Raw genomic sequence first — 13,572 nt, 5'->3', positions numbered from 1 at the left:
TTTTTTTGTTATCTGATCAATACATCTTGTAGAATTGCATTAAGTGCAATATGCAATTGGTGGATTGTACATTATACTTGTATTGGGATTTATGTGTACACTAGGCTTTGAGGGTGCTTCGAAACCATCTTCTATTTAAATTGAACATTTCCTTTTTGTATATAAGGTAAACAAAAACAAAACAAAAAGTTTGCGGATTTTATAAAAAAAAAATTCGTTGATTTTCAAAGTTTAATTTGACAAACAAATTTTGTTGGAGGCTAAATTTGGAAAAAATGATCATTTAGAAACCTGCATGGGGTCATGTGAGGTATCACACAAAATTTCGGCCCGATCGGTTCAGCCGTTTTGTCGTTTATTGAATACAAACAGACAGACTAGCAAAGTACATATATAAATATAAAAAGTATGTAGAATGTGCAGTAATATTGTACTAGCTCAGGAATAAATATTCTCAGCATATTCCTAAAATTTACTAACCAGAGCTGAAAACTTTAGAATGTTGAATATCAGGATTAATGCTTGATCCTGTCTTTTTGTTAATCTCAAGATTAACATAATCTTGCAAGATTATCTTAAAAGTGTATGAAAAACTGTAATCATCTGAGAAACTGTAGCAGCCAATCAGAGAAAAGCGGACAACCAATTATAGAACAGAAATATTCTCATTGGAGAATTGGAGATATCCAGGGAGAGAGAAAAAGAGTGGATTAAGGACTAAAATGAAAAGTTTCCACAGTGGATATTCGGATCAAGAAGTCAGGATTAAAGTTTATCCATTCTAAAGTTCCCAGCTCAGGACATATTCGATTTTCCCCCCTCCCCTTTGCTTTTTTTGCTAAAAAATACAGTGAAACCCTTAATAACGAATACATCGAAAGAATTTATAAAACGTCGTATTCTTCACTTTCTGATAATGGAATGTTGCAGTTATTTAGTTTTTTAATTAAATGATTATATGGAACTCTTTAAAACTGTTCCCGCATATTCATGGCTATTTTTTTTTTTTGCAAATACTGAAATTTACGTAATAAAGTATAAAACTCATATAAATTCTTCCGATGTATTCGTTATTAAGGGTTTCACTGTAGGAGATTTTTTTTTTATAAAAGTAGATAAATATGGTAGTTAGCAACCATTTTTCTTCCAAAAGTATAAGAATTTAATGAAAAAATTCTAAAAAAAATAAAATGTTTAGCAAGAAATTCAAATATAAAAATTCTTTAAACTGCCTCTTTTTTTTCTTTACGACTTGCTTGATTTTAGTCTAGGAAGTGACGGTAGTTGGAAAGTGAAAAAAAAAATTCTTGAATAAATTAAGATTTCAATAAATCAGTGGTACCGCTACCACCGACTTTTCAAAATATTTACATTTATTAAATTTTGTTGTTTAAACCATTTCTACCATTTAATTTTTAAAGTTATATACATAAATCAATACAAATCTTTTTAAGATTTAAAATATTACTACTTTAACAACCTTCTATATACCATAAAGCTACTGTGAAAAATATGGCATTTTATACATACAGCCTTTCCCTTCCCCCCCTCCCCTCCCCCCTCCCACTATGGAAGACAACCCAAAGTTACAGCAAGGACTCCCCTCCCCCCCCATCTCAAGCTGTCATTGGATTAGACACCATGTATGACGAACATAGGTATTGAATGAATTGATTATCAATTATTTCATTCTTTATTAAATAGATATTTTATCAATTTCCAATTCTATATATTGTTATCTTTGGAAAAGAAAAATTGGAAAACCCCACACATTACCTATAAGCAGGGTGAAATTAAAATAAAAAAATAAAAAATAACCAAAACACAAACAAAAAAGGTTAAACCTTTTTTCGGTCGTAAAAGATTTATAAGAATGTAATAAATTGTGTATAAAATTTTTTTAAAAATGTGTTTATAAAAAAAATTTAAATACCCTAAAGACTGACCAATAAGTAAACATGATCAGTGTGTGTTCAACTATATCGGGGATTGCATGCTTGTCAAATATGGATGGATTAGTAAAACCAAAGTTTTGCAATGCACCAATTCATTTTCTCAAGGAATGCCATCTTTTAATCCCCAAGGGTCTATTATCTTTTATATATTTATCATTTTTTCTTCTTTTTTAAGAAATAATTTTTTTTAAGTATAAGCAACATTTATTTGAAATATTAACCCTATTCAGGTTGACGTCTGGTTTACCCCAAATTTGTTTTTGGAAAGCTCTTGGGCTCTACTTCGTTAATCTTCAAAAAAAGATTTGCAAATCTGCAAAATTTCATACATTTTTTGCAATATTAAGTTATGATGCAAATATTGTGCATAGCCAAAAAGTTTGTGAAATATGATAAATTTTCAATTTTGAAAAGCCCTGATCACTGTGAATTTAAATAAGCGAAAATATTTACAAACTTTAATAAGATAAATTTGTATTGTATCAAGGGTCTTGTATATATTTATCACTTTTTCTTTTTTTTGTAAAAAATTCATTTAAGTTTTTAGTATAAGCAACATTTATTTTAGGCCAACATCTGGTTTACCCAAAATCTATAACATTTGATACATATTGAAAAGCCCTTGGGCTCTACTTCATTAATCTGCAAATAAATTTGCAAATCTGAAAAACGTTTTAATATTTTTTTGCAAAATCAAGATTCTAAGCAAATATTGTGCAAAATAGAAATGTTCGCGTAATATCATAAAATTTCATTTTTGAAAAGCCATGATCACTGTGAATTCAAATATGCAAAATTATTTGAAAAAAATAAAAAAGTAAAATTGTATTGTAAACAAGGATCTTATATAATTATAACTTTTTCTTCTTTTAAAGTAAAAAATCATTTTATTTTTAAGTATAACCAAATTTTATTTCAAATATTAAATGTAATTTACAAATTTGCAGCTTGCTTAATTTTTTTCTAATGACTGTTGTCCTATAAAATGGCGTTCTATTTATCGTGGAATATGCACCATTTACAACGGTTCCCATTTTCATTTTATCTGACCAATAATTTGGAGGATATAGCTTCGTTTCTCAAGCTGTAAACATGCTTAATTCTTACAATTTACTTAAGTTTCTGTTACACAAATATTAAATATGCACATTGAATTTCCGCGACTCAAAACTCAACTTCCTCAGAAATTTTTTTATTTAAAAAGTCATACTCGGCTTTAAAACTGAAGTTACAAACAAGCTGGTTGTAGTTCTCAAATAACATGTCTAGAACTATAAAAATGTATAAATAGAAACTACAACTCAAAAATATCCATTTTCAAAGATAACAAATGCATCTTCATCATTCTTTATCAGACAAAGCTTTTCAGGGTACCGTTGTGAATCGGACATGCCAATCTTTACATTGAGAGCTATTTGAAATTACTTTAATCCACAGTTTAATCTAAGTCTTTTTCTCATGTATTTTAAAGATTTTTTTCTACTACATTACGAACTGGAAAACTGTCTAATAGGAAGACGACTTTACGACTAAAGTTATGATTTTAAACAGTCCAATAAACATGAAACACTAAAATTGTGCAGTGTGCACAGACCAATTTCACTTGATACGGAACTTTTAAACTACTTGTAAAATTATTTAATTCGTAACAACATATTCCATATTTATTTATATTTTTTATTCAACTAGAAAGCACGAGATAATACAAACAAAAAATCATAATTTGCTATGTACTTTTGGACCCGCCTAATTAGAGTAGGTTGTTTTAATTGATTTCAATTTCCACATTTATTGAAAATATATTTCGGTCTGGGTTGACCCTCGTCAGTTCTAACCATCAAAATAAAAAATAAAAAATGTTAAAAACCTCAAGAAAATAAACAAACAAAACAGATTATCATAAAAAAAATTTTAAATGGGCTGTCAACTGGACAAAAGGGAAACCTCAGATCCTGAGATTTAAAAAAGATAATTGCAAATATTTACTTTTTAAAGAATGTTTAAGAAAATTATTACTCATTGACATTGTTACTGTCATGAAGATTAAAAACAAACTGTTAAGTTTATATGTAAAGTGTATAAAGTGATGGTGGGGGTCGATCTAATTAACGAACTTTTACGTAAATCNTCTAGGCAGGGTATTTAAACCTTTTTAGAATTAGACATAAACATTACTCTTTTTTAAAAAATTACTAAATTACATTTTTTATAGTTTTTATTGGCCCACTATGAACGAATGATAACTGTAAATAGATACATGGGTATACACATTTAAACACTTTTATGTCGTCTTCATAAAGCTAAAAAATGTCGCATATTTTTTCAGGGTTTCCTATGGGGATTTCAAAATTTTTGAGAAAAATTCAGACATCAACATTTCATGGGGTCAATTGAGTTCCCATAAAGAAATGTGTCTAAGGTTAGGCAGTTTTCAGAAACGATTGTAAAACTTGCTATTGTTTTTTGTTTTATTTGGGGTTTAGAAAAAATATCAAACCTTAATTTATAAAAAAACGAAATGCTAAAAATTTAAGTTTTAAGTTTTTAAATCAAAAAAAAAAAAATTATAGATTTAAAACCTTAAATTTTACATGAATGATTTTTCTGAACAAACTATTATACAGAAAAAATTTGTTGGATGATTATTAAATTAAATAATAAACAAAAACTAAGTGAAAATACAAATTACACATAAAACAAACAGAAATAAATTAGAACTGAACAAACTGAAAGATAAAAAAATGTGATGTTGACTTTATGTTCCCTGTATTTCCTGGTATATCTTGTATCCCCTGTACCCTGTCTCAAGCTGTTTTTTATATTTCCTGTATTCCCTGTACATTGTCTCAAGCTGTTTTTTTTTATATTCCATTCCCTGTATTCCCTGTACCCTGTCTCCAGCTGTTTTTTATATTCCCTGTACCCTGTCTTAAGCTGTTTTTTTATATTCCCTGTATCCCCTGTATCCTGTCTCCAGCTGTTTTTTATATTCCCTGTATTCACTGTACCCTGTCTCCAGCTGTTTTTTACATTCCCCGTATTCACTGTGTCCTGTCTCCAACTGTTTTTTTATTCCATGTATTCCCCGTACCCTGTTTCTCGCTGTATTACCATTACCCTGCTTCCAGCTGTTTTTATATTTGCTGTATTACCCGTACCCTGCTTCCAGCTGTTTTTTATATTTCCTGAATTCCCAGTACCCTGTCTCCAGCTGTTATTTATTTTGCCAGTACTCCCTGTACCCTCTCTCCAGCTGATTTTATATATTCCCTGTAATCCCTGTACCCAGTCTCCAGCTAATTTTTTATATTCCATGTATTCCCCGTACCTTGCTTCTAGCTGTTTTTTATATTAGCTGTATTATCCGTACCCTGGTTCCAGCTGTTTTTTATATTAGCTGTATTACTCGTACCCTGCTTCCAGCTGTTTTTTATATTCGCTGTATTACCCGTACCCTGCTTCCAGCTGTTTTTATATTCGCTGTATTACCCGTACCCTGGTTCCAGCTGTTTTTTATATTTGCTGTATTACCCGTACCCTACTTCCAGCTGTTTATTTATATTTCATATATTCCAAGTACCCTGTCTCCAGCTGTTATTTATTTTTCCTGTATTCCCCATACCCCTGCCTCCATGGCTGCTTTTTATATTCCCTGTATTTATGTCCTTAATAAGATAGATATCCCTAAGAAAAAAAGAACAAAAATACTTTTGAAATTCGGTGATAGTGATGGACCAAACCTCTGTAGAGTAAAAAAAGTAGATGTTAGTTCCACATTTATTGAAAATATATTTCGGTCTGGGTTGACCCTCGTCAGTTCTAACGATATGATAATCATCAAAATCGATTAGAAAAAATTTTGTTAAAAACTACAAGAAAATAAATAAACAAAAAAGATTGTTAAAAAAAAATTGGACAAAAGGGAATCGAACTCAGGTCATGAGATGAAAGAAAGATAATTTGCAACTATTCACTTTAAAAAAATGTTTTAAGACAATTATTATTCCTTGAGATTGTTTCTGTCACGAAGATAACAAACTGTTTAGATGTATGTGCATAAAGTGGTGGTGGGGACTGGGCATGTACTTGGGGGTCAATCTAATTAACAAAATTTTACGTAAATACAATGAAAAATTTCAGTGAGTATCGTTGAATGAAACTCTCCTGTTTCCTTTTTTGGTTCTACTTCTCTTTGTTGTCTGTCCTATATATTGTAGTTTACAGTGTTCACATGTAATACAGTAAACTACATTTCTGGTCTTACAGTTGAAAGTTCCATCAATCTCAATCTTCTTGCTGGAATTAGAGGATTGTATAACTGTTCCAGGCTCTATGTAGGAACAAGTTGGGCAATTTAAACCACAAGGTTTACTGTTAACTGAATGGAACATCTCCAGCCTGTCTCCAGCTCTTTTTTTTTAAATTCCCTGCATTCCCTGTACCCTCCAACAGCTGTTTTTTATATTCCTTGTATTCCCATTTACCTGGTCTCCAGCAGTTTTTATATTTCCTGTTCTTCTTGTACCCTGTCTCCAGCTGTTTTTATATTCCCTGTCTTCCCATTTACCTTGTCTCCAGCTGTTTTTATATTCCTTGTATTCCCAGTTACCTGGTCTCCAGCAGCTTTTATATTTCCTGTATTCCCATTTACCCTGTCTCCAGCTGTTTTTATATTCCCTGTATTCCCATTTACCTTGCCTCCAGCTGTTTTTATATTCCCTGTATTCCCATTAACCTTGTCTCCAGCTGTTTTTATATTCCCTATATTCCAATTTACCCTGTCTCAAGCTGTTTTTATATTCCCTGTATTCCCATTTACCTTGTCTCCAGCACAGTTTTTATATTCCCTGTATTCCCATTTACCCTGTCTTCAGCTGTTTTTATATTCCCCGTATTCCCATTTACCCTGTCTCCAGCTGTTTTTATATTCCCTGTATTCCCATTTACCTTGCCTCCAGCTGTTTTTATATTCCCTGTATTCCCATTTACCCTGTCTCCAGCTGCTTTTATATTCCCTGTATTCCCATTTACCTTGTCTCCAGCTGTTTTTATATTTCCTTTATTCCCATTTACCCTGTCTCCAGCTGTTTTCATATTTCCTGTATTCCCATTTACCTTGTCTCCAGCTGTTTTTATATTCCCTTTATTCCCATTTACCCTGTCCCCAGCTGTTTTTGTATTTCCTGTATTCCCATTCACCTTGTCTTCAGCTGTTTTAATAGATTACCTGTATTCCCATTCACCTTGTCTCCAGCTGTTTTTATATTCCCTGTATTCCCATTTACCATGTCTCCAGCTGTTTTTATATTCCCTGTATTCCCATTAACCTTGTCTCCAGCTGTTTTTATATTCCCTTTATTCCCATTTACCCTGTCTCCAGCTGTTTTCATATATCCTGTATTCCCATTTACCCTGTCTCCAGCTGTTTTTATATTCCCTGTATTCCCATTTACCTTGTCTCCAGCTGTTTTTATATTCCCTTTATTCCCATTTACCCTGTCCCCAGCTGTTTTTGTATTTCCTGTATTCCCATTCACCTTGTCTTCAGCTGTTTTAATAGATTACCTGTATTCCCATTCACCTTGTCTCCAGCAGTTTTTATATTCCCTGTATTCCTGTCTCAAGCTGTTTTTATATTCCCTGTATTCCCATTTACCTTGTCTCCAGCACAGTTTTTATATTCCCTGTATTCCCATTTACCCTGTCTTCAGCTGTTTTTATATTCCCCGTATTCCCATTTACCCTGTCTCCAGCTGTTTTTATATTCCCTGTATTCCCATTTACCTTGCCTCCAGCTGTTTTTATATTCCCTGTATTCCCATTTACCCTGTCTCCAGCTGCTTTTATATTCCCTGTATTCCCATTTACCTTGTCTCCAGCTGTTTTTATATTTCCTTTATTCCCATTTACCCTGTCTCCAGCTGTTTTCATATTTCCTGTATTCCCATTTACCTTGTCTCCAGCTGTTTTTATATTCCCTTTATTCCCATTTACCCTGTCCCCAGCTGTTTTTGTATTTCCTGTATTCCCATTCACCTTGTCTTCAGCTGTTTTAATAGATTACCTGTATTCCCATTCACCTTGTCTCCAGCAGTTTTTATATTCCCTGTATTCCCATTTACCCTGTCTCCAGCTGTTTTTATATTCCCTGTATTCCCATTTACCCTGTCTCCAGCTGCTTTTATATTCCCTGTATTCCCATTTACCTTGTCTCCAGCTGTTTTTATATTTCCTTTATTCCCATTTACCCTGTCTCCAGCTGTTTTCATATTTCCTGTATTCCCATTTACCCTGTCTCCAGCTGTTTTTATATTCCCTGTATTCCCATTTACCTTGTCTCCAGCTGTTTTTATATTCCCTGTATTCCCATTTACCCTGTGTTTTCATATTTCCTGTATTTCCTGTACTCAGTCTCCACTTCTTTTCTTGTAAGGAAGCCCCTGCAATGCAATTTTGACAATTAAATCATTATTACACACAATCGATTACAAATGTATGCAATGTATTTCCCTTGGAAACCAATGTTGTGGTATAAAGTGTTTCTTTTTTGGACTACTAAATTGTCTTAACCAAATTTTCTTTAGTATTTACAGATTATAAGTAGGGCTGGGCACATTCCAACTTTTTTTATCCGTTCTGCTAGCTGTTAGTTCCAACCATTAAAAAAGTAAATTTCAGTAGCCGTTTTAAAGTTTAGAATGGGATGTCCATTCCTTAACAGCATTTACCGTTTTTTTAATTAATGGAACTTTGCCCAGCCCTAATTATAAGCCTATTCTTGTCCAAATGATAAAACCAATTCCCTTTAACTTAAAGTTATTAACTGTAAGGAAGTAAATTTAAGGTGATGTACAATAGATGATATTTACTGGGATATGTATTGGTATAACAATGAGACAAGGATACAACACTGCATGTAAATATATGAGAAGCCCTATGTCAACTCAAGTTCAGGAGATTGCTTTGCAGGGTAAGTGTATGACTTAAAGATTATTAAGATGATTCTTTAATTGTTTCTTTAACAGCACAAAATTAAGTCAAGCATACAATGTTTTCTGGATACTCTGTTTAGAAGCAGTGCCGGATCTAATGCTGTCTCTATGTAAAAGAATTGATGTTGAACAATATCTTCATTTTACAACAGGAATGGATATTTTATATCATTTTAAATTTGACTTTTGATTTTGAAAAACATGTTTTTTATAGGTTATCCTACAAATTGCTTGGCATCAAAAGAGGTAAGAATCACATATTTGAAAATTAACATTGCAGGATTATTTCTATGCTAAACTTATTTGTATATTTAGAACAAATCTTGTGAAATGAATGAGGATTCAAGACTTGACCAGTTTTTAGCACTTTCAGGAACCAAATTCAGGATCTCAGATCTATTACTACAGTTTGATGGAGTGTTGATCAATGATACAGATTGGATTTCACAGTTACAGAGTAAATCAGACGAATTTACTTTCAGGTATAGGCAATGGAGAATTTTTTGTTAATATTTCCAATATAACTTAATTTTTCATTTTGCTAGACGGAAGATGTACCCCTATGTAGATAACTATACCTTGCTTTGTTATACTTGGACTCAAAATTTATCGCAGTTTTCAAAACTAAGCATTAATCCGACTAAAGACACAGGTAGTATCTAAGTCAATTTGGTTAATCTAAAACTCCTACTGCTGAGTTATATTTGCCTTAAAACTTACACATTCTATTTTTTTTTATTTGGTACATGAAACCATAGCAGCACAAATATTTCAGCAAAGTAAATATTTAAATAAATTTTGTGAGTATTTCCCCCTCCACCAACCTTCTTCAATCTCCAAACCTCCTGGATGTCCGTCTCTTGACCCTCCTGAAGTCTAGGGCCAATCATTAAAGACAGCCATTTATGGTTTAATTGGTTCTGTTAAAAATCAGTTTATGTCATAGAAATCTTAAAATGTCTAATTGTAATATGTGGTTATTGTAGCAAACATAAATAATAAAATAAAATACTGAAATATTTATGTTTAGGAGAAGTTTATTTATACATTCACAAGAGAGAACAACTTCTGATGACTGATCTAAGAAATGAACTGATAGAAATTAAAAATATTGACCACAAAGTTGAAATAGAGTTAGATGTAAATGCCAAGAAACATATTTCTACATCAAGCACAGAGTGTACAGAAGATACTCATGCTCAAACCTTTGATTCTTGTGTAGAAAATACAATATTTCATCAACTTCAGAATCAATGTCATCTTTCCTTTTGGAACGAACTAAATAATGAGTCATCCTGCATTAACTCTACAGGGACTTCAGAAGCTATGAAAGTAGTTCAATCAAGTTTAAACAAATGCATCCCTCCTTGTATGAAAGTAAAAATAATCTTGAAACAAAACCCAGTGAATTGGCTTAATATATTGACAAATCCAGCTAAATATTTCAGACAATTTACCCCAGGGTTCATCATCAAAATTCCATCATCTGTTATGTATTCAGAAATGAATGAAAGCTATTCTTTGATTTCCTTTATTACTGAATTTGGTGGATGGGTTGGACTTTTTCTTGGCGTCTCAATACTTGGAGCTTTTGAATTTGTAGAGAGTCAAATTTGTAGTTCTATGACTGTTACATTTAAAAAAGCAATTTTATCAAAGAGTGGATTGATTTTAAAAATTGCATGTTTGCTGGGAGTCCTTATTATAGTGATTCAATGTGGAGTCAAACTCATAAAAACGGAAAAATTAATGGATGTTAAAATAGTGGATAATCTTAATAATATCAGCATATCCTTTTGTTCTGCTGAGAATATTTATCAAGACAACCAACCTAATGATCTTTATGTGGGGGATTCCACATCATTTTGGAATAACATAACAAGACTAAGAGATAAATTAGAATGGATGGAATTAGTATTGGAAGATGGAAATTCTATCACTATCTTTGATTCATCACAAAATCAAGGTTCTGAGTACATTTCATATTCCATCAACACACCACAGTTTGAGACATTTATTGAGACTTGTCATACACTGGATCTAAAACACTGGAATAGAATCAAGAGAATGGAAATTATAGCAAAGAAAGAATTAACAATATATGTTCATATAACAGGCCAGCTTCTTAGACCAGGAAGACAGGGCTTCAGTTTCATGAACAAAGATACAACCTTTCTATATGGAAGGTATGTTCATTTAATTTGTCAATTCTTTTAACTATGTATATATTCACTATCCATGTTCTAGCAAATTCCTGAATGAATTTAATTGTTCATAATTACTGAGGGGTGAGATACGTCCCCTTCTTTTCTAATTATAAAACTTCCGCTTTTCCCCCACTGAATGACATATAATTACTCCATGGTGAAATTTCTCCCCTTCTTTTTGAACCCCTCAGCCAATCAGAGCTCATGCCACGCAATTATAATAATTGCGATAATTAAAAGACCCTCTTCTCCCCTATCCCCACCAATTGGAACCCTTTCTACCCAATTATGTATCATTATAAATATCAATAACCAATCAAAATCCATATAGTCTAATTATCGCGCGCAGATTCCTGCTTCCTTGGGAGTATAAAAAAGGGGCTTGATTTCTCCCCAATTCGAATTCAGAACAGAAATTTCTCCAGAGTGAAACTGCGTGTGATTCCGTCTATTCAGGTTTTGAAGTTTTCTTTATTACTTTTGCTTTTGCTCCCCTTTTCTATTTCCAAGTTTTCCAAGGCTCGTATTCATGTATTTTCTCCCTAGTACTTAGTTTTTAAGGATTTATATTGTGTCAGGTTCAAAGATAAATAAAATATCTTCTATGTTTTTAACTTGTTTATGTGAGACCAGAACTTTGAGTTCCGATTTTCAAGTGAGATAAAGAATCACACAGTAGTCAATAAATAAAAAGGGATAGTTGAGCAGTTTTATTTTTGAATATAGAAACTAGATTTATAAAGTTTTGTCATTCTCTTACAACTATGTTAGTGAAAATGTTGTTGTTTTTTAAGCTTAATAGTTTTTAACCTTTATCATATTATTTTAGGGGAAACGGAGGATTTATTCACTATTCATCACATTTGTTTCACCTTGATGTTTTGAATCAAACCAGACTTTTTGAAGATGGATATAATGAATATTACTCATATGATGATTGCATTCTAAACGGAGTGGCAAAAAGCTATCAATATTATGACATAAAGAATATCTTGAAATCTACAGAAACTAAAGCCATTACTAAAGGCATTGATGAATCTTCATTTAAAGATCTAACAATTCAGTTAGAGCATGTGAAAAAAACTAGTGATTGCAATGACCCAATCATAAAGCTTCAGACAACATTTACTCTTACCAGTCTGGACGACAAATATTTCAGCTTCGATAATCGTGGTTTTAGTAAACCTTTTCAATTTGGCCTAGATTTTCCCTCATCAGCACTGGTAAAAGAGGTGTGTAGGCTAAACTTTCACTTTTGATATTTACATACCAGAATTTACATACCAGGATAATGTTTGGTGTAGATAAAGAACATTTTTATTTCATAGTAAAAATACTTAACTCTATATGTAAACACTGTTAAAAACAGACAACTCATGATAAGGGATAGACCGTTTTCATTTTTTATTTAAAAATGTTTGTTTCGTTATGAAAACGAGGACAAAAAAAACAAAAAATGAAATGATCGTTTTAAAAAAGATTGTTTTTTTATGGAAATTGTTTTTAAAAATGGTTGTTTTTAAAATGATTGTTTTAAAAAATGATTGTTAACGACGACCCTTTGTTAACGATGGTTTTGTAAAAACAATAATATAAAAAATGGTTGCTTATCATTTAAACGATTGTTTTAAAAAATGATCGTTTTTTTTCAAAATGAAACAATCTTTTTTATAAAACGATTGAAAAATGAATAAAAAAAGACCATTTTCAAAAAGGATTAACAACCCTACAAGATCTGCCACCCATTACTTACCTCATAATCAAGTTTAATTGTTTGATAAACATTTTTGTTATTTGTGAACCCAGAAACAAAAGTTAAGGGGATACAAAATGTTTGTTAAAAATGACTATGTGTCTAGTTTAGAGTTCTTAAGTATGAAAAATAGTCCCTTGTATTAATTTTATAAGTATGAGCAAACTTTTACTAGCCACCTGAAAGCTGCAAAACTACAGTTCAACAGTTTTTTTTACCAGGTTTATTCATCCTATGATATGATTTCTCTTATTGGAGAAATATGAGGATGGGCAGGGTTACTACTAGGATACAGGTATAATAAAGTATGTATTTTAATGTTCACTAAACCCTCAATCTTGTGTTTAGTGTGCTAGGTTTTGCATTTTTAATCAGAAGAAAACTTGGTCAAAATATTGGATTCAAGATATTTCTTTGTATTGTTATTGGAATATTTGCTGCTTTACTTTACCAGCTTACACTCTCAACACAGAAGCTGCAGAGTAACTTGATAGGAACTAAAGTAGAATACATGGAAACAGATCCTAACCTGAACATTTCAATATCAATTTGCAATATATTGACATCCTGGCCTATGGACAATATTACAGTTGTTAAACGATTTAATGAAATATTTCAAAAAGGTAAAGCAAATGCTGAATGGATTAAATATACAGATATTTTAC

This window comes from Eurytemora carolleeae, unplaced genomic scaffold (assembly GCF_000591075.1).
Source record: "Eurytemora carolleeae unplaced genomic scaffold, Eaff_2.0 scaffold202, whole genome shotgun sequence".
Classification (NCBI taxonomy): domain Eukaryota; kingdom Metazoa; phylum Arthropoda; class Copepoda; order Calanoida; family Temoridae; genus Eurytemora; species Eurytemora carolleeae.
This window is presented reverse-complemented; position numbering follows the sequence as displayed.